This window comes from Ambystoma mexicanum, chromosome 8 (assembly GCF_040938575.1).
Source record: "Ambystoma mexicanum isolate Mex_15411 chromosome 8, UKY_AmexF1_1, whole genome shotgun sequence".
Lineage (NCBI taxonomy): Eukaryota > Metazoa > Chordata > Amphibia > Caudata > Ambystomatidae > Ambystoma > Ambystoma mexicanum.
In genome coordinates this window covers 1334273707-1334286134 of record NC_090929.1, presented here as the reverse complement: position 1 = coordinate 1334286134, position 12428 = coordinate 1334273707, and positions in this window count along the sequence as shown.

Sequence of the window (12428 nt, the reverse complement as noted above, 5' to 3'; positions counted from 1 at the left end):
TCTGGTGGTCAGTAGACTTATTGCTGCCACTGTGATGAGGAAGTTCTCCTTCGATGCTTGACTTAATAGTGTTAGGGTCCCCAATCCGTCTCTGGTCCAACTGGACCCACCGAAATCTCCCTCAATGATTCACCAGTGTCCTCCCCTTCTGTTTCTTCAGTCTGCCTACGGGATATGAAACTCCTGCTATGGATAGATTCCACACCTGTTGCCTCTCCCGGCTGGGCTTGACAAGTTCTTTAGTCCATAATCTCTTGTAATACATTATTGCCAGTCCCGCCCTGGTGGATTGTCCTTTGTTTCTTTTGACACCTTGATCTTCATGCCAGTACTAACACAGTCAGTAATCTTCATGTCTTCTGTGCGCTTCTTCATCCGAGTACTTCTATCCCATGTACTACAATAATACATTGGTCTGCTATCAAGAAGTGATTTGGAATGGAAGGGGGTTAGGGAAGGCTGGGGTGTGACCTTGATCAATGGCCTGTACCCTAGGTGATCGTCATTGTCCCAAGGAGGGGAGTCCTTCACCAATACTTTCAATTCTTTAAAGGGAAAAATGATTTTCTTAGTGTGGTTCCAACATTTTGTATGTTCTATTTGATTGGGTCTCATTACGAGGTTGAAGGTAGCTTTGCCGGTTTTTCCGGCAAGGCTACCTCCAAACTCGCATCCGCGAATGCGCAATTACCGGGCTATTCCAGCCCAGCCAGACCCGGTAACTGCCCTTTCGCGGGTGCCAGGCACGGTACATCCCCATTCCCATTTGAGCCACATAGGGCTCAATGGGAATGGGGAGGGTGGTAGCACCGGTACCGTTATTACCGGTGCTACCATCATGTTCTGCTCGCAGGTGCCGATACGGCCACCAGGTTAGACCTGGTGGCTGCAAGGCCACCCACGAGCAGAACTCCTAGTATGGCGGTACGGTAGCAACAGTGCTGGTAGCGATACCGGCGCAGTTGCTGCCTTACCGCCATATTTGTAATGAGGCCCGTTGTGTTCTTGTTTAGGGTTCCGGCAATGGAACCCTCCAGGTTCTCTCTGTTCCCAGTCTTTTCCCCTATTGTTTCTATTATAGGACTCACTGAAGCCCTCTAGACCGTGTATATGTTTAGTTCAACAGTTTCTCTTTTGGGAATCTCTCTGTGTACAGTGATTGGGTTTCTCAGGCTCCTGTAACCCTTTCGATTTCTCATCTTTTTTTATAGGAATATCGCTTGATTTTGTAGTGCTCTCAAAAGCCCTCTGTGGTTCTAATGTTATTAGTTCTTGGGGGCTTCTCTTGGGCGCAGGCCTGTCCAGTATTCGGGTTTCAAGGCTCCTGTAACCTTTTTGGCTTCGCCAGCCTCGTATGTAAAGGTCACTTTGTTCTCTGGGGCTCCCCAAAGCCCTCTGACCCTCTGATATATTTAATGCAGTGATTCCTCGGTTGGACATAATCCTGTGTTTAATGTTCGGGTTTCTCTGACTCTCATAACCCTTTTGGCATCACCAGCCTCAGAACCCAATGTCACTTAGTTCTCTAGAGCTCTCCAAAGCCCTCTGGCCCTCTTTTATTGCTGCAGGGCCTCAATTGTGTGTTTACCTGTGTTCAGCGTTCGGGTTTTCCAGGCTCCCGTAAACCTCTTGCTTTCTCCAGCACTTCGGGACACAGCCACTCACCCCTCTCACCGGTGTTACCTTCTCAGGAGCATTAATTTCCTCTTTCTGCCCGACTGGGCAGTCGGCACACATCTCATGCAGAGGTTTGTGATTCAATCTCTACGCGATGGTCTGGTCTCTGCGTCTGTTAACGGGCCCCAGGCCCACCACAGCGCCACTGTGGTCGCACCACCAGGAAGATGGTCTTGTTCTCGGCTTCGGCTTTGTTGCTGCTCGGGATGCCAGCGTTACAGGATCTTGACAGCGATCTGCTCACTCTCCATGCTACAGTCGGCTCCACGGTCTAACGTGGATTTGCCCATCAGGATGTCTTCCTGTCAGAGGCTTGCCTTTGCGTATGATTCTTTCTCCTCCGTTCAAGGTTCCTAGTCTTTATATGTTTGTTGCCGATAACGAAAGGGGTGTGTCATTCCTCTTTGACTATTGAGTTGAGGGGGAATCCAGTATTACCTCAAGCCAAAGAGATTGAAGTAATGTCACAGCTATTTGAATCCAAAACAGAAGTGACATCAGTCCTTTTGATTCCCATATATGCAGACATTGTATTCTTGATAGGAAGTTCCTCATTGGAATGGGAGTCCTTGTCCCCTAGAGGGGAGTCACTCCCAGTAAAGTCCCACTTTCCCAGACCCCTTGGGAGGGTCTTGCTTTGCTGGCTCACCTCCTTAGCCTCAAAGGGGTTGGCTCTCCTCTGGGTAGAAGGGACAAATAGTCCGGATTTGTCACATTACATACCATAATAAATGTCTCTTTCTAACTGCAAAGTTGTTCAAATGACTCAGTGCAGTCAGAGCAAATCGCTCAGCAGTTAAATAGATACCTCTCACATGGGGCATGCCTGAGCTTTACAATTTCAGATCCCTCCAGGGCTAACTCAGCCCATCATCATTCAGAGGTTGATAAATTGAGTACCATTAAATGTGGCATTACTGAGACCTGTTACAATACTTAGTAATGGGAGAAATCAGGCATGAAGCACTATATATAAAAAAGTGATATTACTACATCAAGTATTATAAGTGGATGCAGAAAGACCTGGGGCAAAGTAACATCAAATTGTGGAATATTTTGGCATGCACAAAATGTAGACCACAGAAACCTAATTTATTTTTTATTCTAGATAAGTCTGCTTCTCCTATGTGCACCCCCCATACTCTCTACCTTTACTCTTCAGAATATAGCGCATCAGCCAACTTGAAAAAGCTAAAACATGTATTTCATGAAGATGGTTCGTGGCAGGGAGATTTACCACCCACTGTAGGCAACCCAAATGTTGGCACATGGCAGATGGAGTGTACAAGAAGGGAATTTGGCCTGATGGGGTACTTACAGCATCTACATGCTGCACATTTCTTAAGTGAGGCAAGTGCCACCACTGGCATCGCACTAGTGAATCAACTGGGCACACCAATGTATTTCACACTGCCTGTGGTGGAGACAGCAGAAACTGTCAAAATGTGGCATTGCTGTCAGGGCTGGCCTTTGACAATGCCCCGAGAAAAACAATAGTTGGCACACCCTCCACAGGAAAGCAATCTCCTCACCCATTCATGTATATATGCAACAATGAATCGTAACATGACAAACCTTGGTTTGTCTGCACTTACCTCATTGTGCGGTATTCCCCTTTCCTTTTCATGATGAACCTTTCATCCCTGAAGCTTTTATGGGGTCATGTTATCAGACTTCCGTTCCCTCCCATCAGGATGGCAAATGGAAATACCCTTGTTATAGTAAGACTAGAAAGAGACCAACCCGAAGGACCTCTCTCTTTATGGCCACGGTAGAACTCCTTCAGAACTCTTGTAATGATTCACAAACTCCTCAAATATATATCAGTTCAGAAAGTAAACAAATAGGAGGAGTCCCCCATATAACACAGTCCCTATCTCTTCCACACTGTAAAGACTGGAGGGGGTATCTGTATTTCTGCCCTCTATCTGGCAGAATAGAGTCACAGAGCACCCCAGCCAAGGTTCCCTATATGGTAGGGTTACCACCACCAACCTCTTGAGGGCACCAGCTTCAGGCTTAGTGGGCTCACTACAAAGGAGCTCACCCTCCCAATAAATCTTGAACGGCCTAGGCACTTCACCTTGTGCCTGTTTTCTTAGGCCCGAGAGAGAGAGAGAGAGAGAGAGAGAGAAAGAGAAAGAGAGAGAGAGAGAGAGAGAGAGAGAGAAGCGAGAGAGAGAGAGAGACTCTCTCTGACCCTTACAGAAGCCTTCCCCCTAGAGAGCCCACCTTCAGCCAGCAGGCATTGAAGGTCAGGGTGATCTTCAGGGTTGAGCACCTCTCCCTGAGGAGGATTTTATGGCTCTTCTCCCTCGGGAGTTGAGTCTTGTGTTACCACTGGACCCAGCCCGTCCATAGCTTGGATCCCAGTGGGTGTTGCTGAATCAGAAGCAAGAGAAGGAGCCCCCTTCACAGAGGTGGTCCTCTTGCTCTTCCATTTTGCCTTGGGTTTCCCCTTTGGCATGGGTAACTTACTATCAGTCAGACCCGGTTTGGCCTGAGACCTAGTGACTGCAGCAGCAGTCAGGGGTCGTCCATCAGAGATCAACCCCAACTCTACTAAGTCATTACCCAGTAATATATGAGCCGGCACATTGTCCTGAACCAGGACGGGAAGCTTTGCTGTTTTGTCCTCAATCTGGATGGTGACTAAGGCTACAGGAGATAATTTGGGAGGCCCACCAGAAAACCGAGTAGTTCTCAGAGCAGCACCTACATAGTCCTCTGCCATGAGCAGGGTCCTGTCCACCACTGTCATACTTGCCCAAGTGTCTCTCAAACCAGTGGAAGGCTGGCCATTCAAGAGGACACTTCACATAAATCTGCAGGTATTTTGTTGGATAGCAGCAAGTTCCTCTGCGTACTGGTCCGAGGCCCCAAGGGACACTAGGGAAATCTCTGCAGGAGCACCAAAGGTGATTCCTGTAGAGGAGGGGAGGACAGTGGCCTCCAACTCAGGCATGAAGCAAGGGTAGGCCAGGCTGACAGCCTGGAATCCAAGTGCCTTACCTTTACACTTGGGGTCACCCTTCTTGTGGTCCAGAGCCCCACAGTCCCAACAGGTGCCAGGAATGCGAGGTATTGTACTAGATCCACTGGGAGCCTGCTTCGTAGCAGGAAAACCGCTACTCTTGCTCCCACCCCCTTGAGACTTATCCCCACTAGATTTTTGGTTCTTAGGAGAGGGAGGTTTAGGTTTACTCGACTGTGATTGCTTATGAGACTCGTCAGACTTCTCAGAGGTCGCTTTCTCTTTGTCCTTGTCCTTCCCACTGGGTTCCTTAGGGAACACCCGGTGGGAGACCCACTTGTTAGCCATCCTGGCCAGCTTGAAAGAGTTCAAAATGTTCTGGTCAGCAATGTACTGCTGCAGCTCTGGTGAACAGGCTTCAGAAAAATGCTCATAAAACAAAAGGTGGGACAATTCAACAAATGTGTTCACCTTGTATCCATCAATCCATCATGTTCACCTGCTCAGCACTCACCCAGTCAACCCAAGGCACATTCTCTCTCTTTTTATATTCCCTGAACTTTTTAAGGTATTGGGTAGGTTTCTTGCCAAACTTGGCAATCAAAGCAGCTTTCATGCACTCATACTGGCCCCTTTCCTCCACGCTCAGTTTCAGAATACAGTGGTAACCAGTCTGGGGTATTCTACTTAGAAAACACTTAGCCCAATCTCTTTTATCAACATAATGGCTACCACAAACCATTTCAAACGCTTCTATTCATGGGATCCGAACCTTCCACATACACACCAACCAAATCTTTCATAAACTTGGTGGCAGGGGACCAGACACTCTCAACTGGTTTGGCTGAAGTCTCCACTCCAGCTTTCTCTAGCTGGATTCTCTGACATTCAGTGTCTTTGTTTTTGAGTTCAAGATCCCTGTCTTTGAGTATCACTTGCTGTGCCTACTCCCCTTTCTTCAATTCAGCTTCAGTTTCCAACTTTTGTATTCAAACGCCAATTTCATCCTTAACACATGTCCCAAGGCATTCCCTGAAGAAACAATGAAGGGCTTTGCAATAGAAGTGACAGGAGAGGTGGCAATCCCAGAAACAGATTCAGTAATAACCCCAGAGGCAGCGTCCTCAGTGGTTTCACACCCCTGCCCCCTTTATCAAGAGCATCACAATAAATCTGGTAGTCCACCAGGGCAGCTATAAGCTCAGCCCTAGACGCATCCTCAAAGTCTAACTCCCTGGCTTCACAAGCACTCTGGAGAGCCTCTAAGCTCCTCCGTGTCAATTTGCCATTTGCAATGGATTCCATTGGCTGTAATGTAGTTATCCTAGAATACACAACTAAACCTCGAATCAACAAAGTGTAGATATTTTGTAGGTGGCAAGTGTTAAGGATTCTATTAGGGCGTCACACAGCAGATCAGGACTCTTGATACTGGCCTAGGCTGCAGCGCACAATTAAAACACTTTTACTTTATTTTACTAAGAATTCAAATTGAGATGGCAGTCAACCCGTCTCACACCCCCTTTTACAAATACCCCGGGCCACAATGGACCATGAACCAGGCCTGTGGGTGGTAATACAATATTTATTTATTTTTAAATTTCCATCAAAATCACACACATTTAATATTGGGCAGCAATCACCAGTGGGGTGATAATTAAACTGTAAAATGATAGAATACTGTAAAAACAAGGTACGATGGGGTAACTTTAAAGCGTTAGCTTTCTTTAACACAGGCTCGCTCCAGGACGCACGTCCGCCGGCGCCACTCGCCAACCGTCTCTCTGCCCCGCCTCGCGCCTGCAGTCACTGGAATGTAAACACAGGCGCGAGGCAGATGCGAGACGGAAACATTACACTACAGATACTGTGCATAAATAATTATTAACATCACTACACATCTTCCCCCCTATAACAGAACAACATAACAGGTACATTCTAATTACTGCTAACTAAAAAAAATGATACTTAACTAAATATACAGCACAAACTGATAATTAATGCACATAGTCTTCCAACCAAACTGGTCCTTTAGTTACCCTTCCCCTTGTGGTAACCTTCTCATTGTGCCTACTGGATTCACCATCCACACCATCACAATCAAAATCTTGACTTTCAGCTTCATCATCCATAGATTGGGTATTAGCAACAACATTTTGTACCTCATTCGCTCTCGCCAACCTTCCATTTGACCATACTTTACCTCCCTCTAAAACAACCACACCACACCTGACAGCAGATATCCTCCTTGGTCCAAGGAATTTGCTCTCTGTGCATTTTTCTACGAATCAGGGATTCTTTATGAACACTTCCTCTCCCACTCTCCAATCACATGCTGTAACTCTCTTCCTAGCATCAAAGTGCTCTTTATTTTTCTCCTGTCCTTCTTTAATCAATCTCATTATTTCATTCCTGTCCACATCAACAGCCTTAGCCATTCCAAGCCACCCCGGGCATAGTTTCGTGCCAGGCTCCCTCCCTTTCAGAGATACAAATGGGACAACACCCGTTATAGAACGTGGGATTTTTAAGTAGCTCCACGTTACATGTTTTAACACCTCTCTCCACGGTTGTCTCATGTTCAACGCCAATTGGATTCCCCTTTTCAAGTACCTATTCACTCTCTCTACGAAGCCATTCGCCCTGGGATGATATAGTACTGTTTTTGTGTGCTTAATACCATAACTTGCCAAAAATGTTTTCATTCTTACTGACACAAACTGTACTCCATTGTCTGTCACCAACTCAGATGGAACTCCTTCCCTCATGAAAATTCCTTCTAAAAATGAAATCAAATCATTCGCCGTCACGTCTCTCACTGACTCCCATTCTATCCACTTTGAATGGTAATCCACCAACACCAGAAGATACTTAACATTTTCTCCCAAACCAGTAATGGGGCCCATAATATCTACAGCTAATTTTTCCCATGGTTGATCTGGGATGATATTGGGAATCATTGGCGTTTCTCTTACCACCTTACACTTATCACTGGATTGACAAGTCATACAATTTTTTACTTTCATCTCTGCCATTTTGTCCATCCCCGGCCACCAATAACTCTGCCTTAACTTCCTCTTCATAGCTCCTTCACCTGGATGACCCTGATGTGCCAATTCTACCAACATGGCTCTAATCCCTTCCGGCGGTACACAGAACTGTCCTCTCTACAACCTACCATTATCCTGATACAACTCTTCTTTTACTCCCCACCAAACTTGGTAATTTTTTTCTACATTTTTCCTTTCTGGCCACCCTTCCACGGACCATTGCTTCAAAAGTTTCAACTCCTCATCCTTTTGTACTTCTCGCAACCACTCTTCTTGTGTTACTGCACATTCTACTTCTGCTACAACACTTTCATCCAACACATCTACAATCTCTTCCTCTCCTTCTACCGGACAAATAATCTGCCACTATGTTTTTCTTTCCAGGCAAATAGCTCACCTCGAAATTGTATATCTGCAGCCCCAATCCCCACCTGTTAATTCTTGGGGATCCCATTTCCCACCTGGAACCCTCAAACATCTGAACCATAGTTTTGTGGTCAGACCTCACCAAAAATTTCCTCCCCCATAAGAAATACTTAAAGTGATGGATAGCCCAAAACATTGCCAGAGTTTCTCTCTCAATGACAGAATATTTAATCTCAGCCCCTTTCAAGGGACGCGAGGCGAATGCAATGACTCTCTCAATATTATGCTTGTCATACTGAACCAGGGTTGCACCCAAACCAATGCCGTTGGCATCCACCACTAAAACACACTTGTCGTAAGTCATACATTTCCCAATCGAGGGTGCATTCACAATTGCCTCCTTGATTTTATTCATTACTTCCTCACATTCTGCGTTCCATACAAACTTCACCCCCTTTCCCAGCAGTACTCTCAATGGTGTCGATAGACTAGCAAAATCTTGTGGTAGTATTCTGCAAGTCCTAAGAACGATCATACTTGTTCCTTGCTTTCCGGTCGGGGTGCACTCTTGACTGCCTGCACTAAACTCTCCTTAGGCTTCACTCCATTCTTATCTACAACATGCCCCAAAAATTCCACACTATCCACATTTAATCTGTATTTGCTCCTCCTTACAGTCAACCCAGCCTCATCCAACCTTTTCAACACCTCTGAAAGAATTTCATCATGCTCTTTTTCTGAGCTTGCATGGATCAAAATATCATCCTGGAATATCACCACTTTTTGCACTCCCTTCAACACAGTCTCCATCACACGTTGAAATACGGCGGCCGCCGACACCAGCCCAAATGGCATCCTGCAGTACTTAAATGTTCCTAGCGCAGTTATAAATGCTGTCAATTGTTGGCTCTCTTCAAATAGTGGCACCTAGTGATATGCCTAAGATAAGTCTACCACAGAAAAAACTTATGCATCCTCTAGTGTTGTCAGTTTCTCTCCAATATTCGGAAGAGGATGCTTTTCAACCAGTATGTTTCTGTTCAGGTCTCTAAGGTCCACACATAATCTGATTTCACCATCAGGCTTCACTGCCACTACCACCGGTGAAAGCCATTCAGACCCCTCTACTCTCTCAATAATGCCTCCTTGCAATAGTTTCTGTATTTCCTGCTTCACCTTTTCACACAAATGATGTGGTATGGGCCTGACTTTATGTACTCTTGGCACTGCCCCTTTCTTAAGAACGAGTTTGTGTCTGAAATCCTTCAGCATTCCTAATTCCTCCAAAAATACTCTGGAATACGCTTGTTCCCACTTATCTTTCACCTCAGCCACAGATATGGGACTTTCAGCGCTGGCCTGTATCCTTATTCCCAGTTTCCTTTGTTCTGCCCATCCCAATTAGGAGGATCCTTCTTCTGTAACATATACATCGGCATCACAACTGCGACCTTTGTATTTTACGGATGCTTGGAACTTCCCTAATATCTTGATCTTCACGTTCCCATAGGCATATGGCTCAATCATGTGTTCCTCCAATTGTTCCACCTTCCCTTGAACACATCCTTCAAATGTCTTTCTGCAAATGAGTGTCCACGGTGAACAACTATCTACTTTCATGGTCACAACTCTCCCTTCTATTAAGAAAACATCCGTCGGTCCTCCCCCTCTGGGATACAGCTCGGCAACCTCTAGAACATGTTTGCCTTGGAATGGAATCGTGTGGCTTTCTTCTTGTTCAGGAATTCCAGCTTCTACATTGTTGACTTGCCCAACTTCCTTGCAAACTCTCGCAAAATGTCCCCTTTTTTTGCACTTCAAACAGTTTGTTTCTTGCTGGGCAAAACATACTCGAGTCAACATGATGATTGCAGCCGCATTTGAAGCATCTCACTTCTCTGAGAGAGCTGGGTCTCCTTGTGTTTAAATTCTTGACTGCTGCCACTTCACCTCCTGACTTATCCGCCTTCATATTCAACATGTATTTACTTGTCAGACGCAAACATTACACTACAGATACTGTGCATAAATAATTATTAACATCACTAGAAATACACTTAGTTTGACCTTCTAATATAACATACACAAAGCACAAATGAATGGGAGCAATATTACTGTTTGGGTAGATAGCACCCCAGTTAAGATTTCCCCCTGCAACGCTCCCTCGAACCCTGATGAATTTTGGGTGGATAGAAAGGAGTAGCAAGGAGTCAGATATACTAGGCAGCAAACAGAATTAAAATCCGACCTTCCCCCACGAAATGGGAGGCAAAATTTAAAAACCTTTGCAATTGCACAAAATAGCACCCGGAATTAGTAAATATTTGTTTTACATGTGCGGCGGAATGAATAGGTAGAAATTAGTATGGCTGTCTCAAAGAACTCAGAACACTTATAAACTACAAACCAATGTACTAGCAACGGCATAGGGTTCAAAAAATCAACTTTGGAAGAAACACACAGTGCAGCAAAATCACATGTGGAGAAATTACATTTGCTAATTTTCACGGGTTTAAATGTCAAAACAGCTTTAAAAACGGGTGAAACAGTCAAATCAGAATGCGGTTTTTATGCTGAGGGACAAATGCACATCACAGGGATAATATGAAAGTGAAAGGGTAACTCTAAATGACAGACAGGATGAGATTTTTAATAGGAAAGGAAACTTGGTTTAAAAATGAAAGCAGTGTACAAAGAAAATCAGTTTAGCAAGGAAATTACAAGTTTTATTTAAACTATATTTTAGTTACTAGATTGTTAAAGAAAGACACGGTCCGCTCGAAGGTTAATTTGTAAAGTTAACCTGTTCACGCCGCGTTCAGCTCTATATGGGAATTAATTAAGTTATTCAAAATATGACTAAGGATTTATGCAATGGACTCAAAGGATAGGAAAGAATGGCGCTAACACATGGAGATCGAAAACAGGATGCACAGAGGATTCTGAATATTTTAACAAGTCACCAGGGTATTTTCAGGATTAATGATAGGGTGGAACAAAGGCAAAGTATCAGAATAGGATATGCTATGATTTGCTATGGGATGGGGTGATACAGTTAGCACTTGAATGTGGAATTTGGGACTGCCATCTGGGACAGCGGAACCTGGATCTGGTCACGGCACAGCGGCAGGCTCTCCTAGAAGGGGACAGCTGGTAATCGGGGTCTGGTCTCAATAGATAGTGAGGTGCATCAGCTGGATAAAGCAGATAGCAGGGCGAGCAGGTAGCGCTGGATAATCCCAATAAGGATTCAGCCACCTTGAGGGGGTGTGGCTAAATGGCCACAGAATAGGACGTGACTCTGATGGGCTCCTGCAGATCCTGTAATGATCCTGACGCGCACTTATGCTACGAGGCAGCTAGGAAGAGGAAAAATTGAAGCTGCGGCAACATGAATACACGGTGCATATTATGACCGCAATTCCAGTGAGAATAAAAGCACTGGCTACATACAGGGGGCTGGAGAAGTGCCGGGGATCTCATCAGAGAGACCAACAAGATGGCAGTCCACCGTGGACAACGGAACTAGTCCTGAGACGGTCCCATCAGCAAAAGTGCAGCGCCGCAGCCAAACAAAGGCAGACCCTAACTGGAGAAGGACTTAAGAGAGGAACGCAAGAGCCCCTACAGCAACGGTGAGGAAGTCGGGCTAACTGATGCGAGGGACCGTCATACGGGCGGAGACCCAGAAGTTGGATACATAGTGCGGGCCACTGGGGAGTAAGAAGGTAAAAGGACGTAAAGGGCTGGCAGCCTCTCAGAACCCCCTGGCGCACCAATGATATTGCCCTGATGGAAGCTAGAACAGTGGCCCCCTCCGGACCATGGAGCAACACAGTAGCAGCTGAAGGGCGTGGAGATACTGTAGCAGGCACAAAGAGGCGGAGGATGCCCTCCCGAAACGGTGACAGCAACACGCGCACAGATTGAGTGCAAGGCTCGCACACAGTGACTGAAGAGCCGTCGAGCAAGAGGGCTGGAGTACTTTATGCCCTAAACACAACAGGAGCTCAGCAGTCACTGATTCGCCTGAGGCGCAGCGCTGGCAGAGAAGCACTGTGAGGCTGGCTGGGCCGGTGCGGGGCTGAGAGCAGGGATATTCATTCGTCTGAAGCAGTAAACGTGTGGGGGAGATCACATTGTATCCGCGCCAGCACAACTTCGTCAAGGAGCGCAGCGGTACAAAGTGGGCTCCCTGCAGGAGTGGATGCCGGAAGCTCATCCCCGAGAACATACAGACAGGAGGGCCCTGTCACAACAATAAGCGCCAGCCCAGAGAACAAGCAGCCCCACCGGAAGACCTACAGAGAAGGAAACGAGGGCCATTACTGTTTTAAATGCGCTCCAACAGCAGCCCTGAC